Source organism: Lipotes vexillifer, unplaced genomic scaffold (assembly GCF_000442215.2).
Source record: "Lipotes vexillifer unplaced genomic scaffold, Lipotes_vexillifer_v1.1 scaffold602, whole genome shotgun sequence".
Lineage (NCBI taxonomy): Eukaryota > Metazoa > Chordata > Mammalia > Artiodactyla > Lipotidae > Lipotes > Lipotes vexillifer.
Window position 1 is genome coordinate 1,589,757 of NW_006790307.1, and position 2,050 is coordinate 1,591,806.

The 2,050-nt window shown below is 41.8% G+C and overlaps 1 non-coding gene across 1 annotated transcript; it reads right to left on the reverse strand.

Annotated features, from left to right (window-relative positions):
• Nucleotides 1–1,492: 1,492 nt before the first annotated feature.
• On the reverse strand, nucleotides 1,493–1,566 carry TRNAG-UCC (transfer RNA glycine (anticodon UCC)). Its single transcript has one exon. It is a non-coding gene; the product is annotated as a tRNA-Gly (tRNA).
• Between the last annotated feature and the right edge of the window lie 484 nt (nucleotides 1,567–2,050).

Genomic DNA, 2,050 nt, shown 5'->3' on the forward strand with positions numbered 1-2,050 from the left:
AAACACCTGCAGCCCCAGCTTCATAGTGCTCCCTCAGACAGCAGCACCAGCAGATGTCTGGGGAGATTCTTGATTGTCACAGTTCAGAGGATGTATGTTGGGGGGGTGCTGTTGGCATCTAATGAAGAGAGGCCAGGGATGCTGCTAAACATCCTGCAATTCACCGACAGCCCCCTCTGCAAAAAATTATTCGGCCCAAAATGTCAACAGTGTTGTGCTTCAGAAACTCTGTTAGAGTTTTCTTTTTGCCTTTTTCAGTTAATTTTATACATAAACAATCCTTTATATTGAATTCCTTCTGATCAAACAATTGTCATGGTTTTTGGCTGAATCCTGACTGATTCAGCTCTCAATAGTGTTAAAAGAAATTGGATGACTAGGGGAAAGCTGAACATACCCATGGTTGAGTCTAAAATATATAATTAATTGTAAATGAGTTCATTCTTCATGTATCATGATATGAATTAAAAATATAATGTCTAAAAGGGATTATAAATGAAGAGGCAGTGATATTATTTAGGAAAATATAACTTCTCTTGGAATGGGGCCTGAGAGAACGGGGACAGAGGATTGCTGATTTTAATTTTAAGCGCTTCTATACTATTTTGTAAAACCCATGCTCAGGTATTATTTTGATTAAAATATTTTAAAGGACTTCCCTGGTGGCGCAGTGGTTAAGAATCTGCCTGCCAATGCAGGGGACGCAGGTTTGATCCCTGGTGTGGGAAGATCCCACATGCTGCGGAGCAACTAAGCCCGTGCACCACAACTACTGAGCCTGCACTCTATAGCCCGCGAGCCACAACTACTGAGCCCACGTGCCACAATTACTGAAGCCCACATGCCTAGAGCCCATGCTCCGCAACAAGAGAAGCCACCGCAATGAAAAGCGCACTCACTGCAACGAAGAGTAGCCCCTGCTAGCTGCAACTAGAGAAAGCCCACGTGCAGCAAGGAAGACCCAACGCAGCCAAAAATAATAAAATTTTTTAAAAGAAAAAAAATCCACTACATATGTACCACTCAATAAATATTATACAACGGAAGCCTCAAGCCAGTGGCTGACAGATATGTTTTCTTTGGCCTTCACTGTATTGTTTAAATGGCCAATATTGCAAAAATATAAGAATTTACATAAAAGTACAGTTTTAAAAAATTTCCCCCCCAAATTAAAAATTTGGCAGTGACAAGCCTTCATTTGCATATGGTAACCGTCAGCTGTGCTTGAGCTGCTGCCCACTTTCAACAAAGTATATGCTTTCCATTTTGCCACGGTCCTCACCACTCCCTGCTTCCTTCATTTGGGCTGCTGGCTTGCTCCCATATGTATTGGAGTTTGCAAGCCAGATTAAATAATCTTTAGTGTCTTATACCATGGTGCCATCAACATACAAAGCAACAAAAGGAATTTACATAAGAGTCACGGATTCAAGATTGGCACAAGCCTGGTAACATTGATTTTTTGGCTGTGCTGCGGCATGTGGGATCTTAGTTCCCCAACCAGGGTTCAAACCTGGGCCCCCTGCATTGGAAGTGCTGGAGTCTTAACCACTGGACCACTGGGGAAGTACCCCATTGATTTTTAAATGAAGGAAGAGAATGGCTCCTCTTGCACCAACTTATGATAAGTTATGTGCCCGGTACAGTACTGCTCTAACTGAATTAACTCAGTTAATCCTCACAACAGTACAATGAAATAAGTCGTGGTATCCGTTTTACAGATGCAAAAAATCAAGGCACAGAGAGGTTAATAAATGACACAATATCACACAAGTACCCTCCACACGTCATCTATGTTTAACAAATATTAAAAAAAAACACAAACATTCCATGCACTTTGTTCAGGTGGTTTCTGTATTCACTAGGACACATATCAGAAAGCCAGCTCAAACCAGCTCTAAAACAAAACGTCTCAAATGTGGATTAATTGGCTCATACAATCAAACCACAGGATGCCAAGATTGGAGCGGGCTCCTGGGTGATTGCACACAGCCGGTTCTCTTGTTCTCTGTCTCTCCCTCTCTAATTCATATTCTCTTTGTGTGTTGAC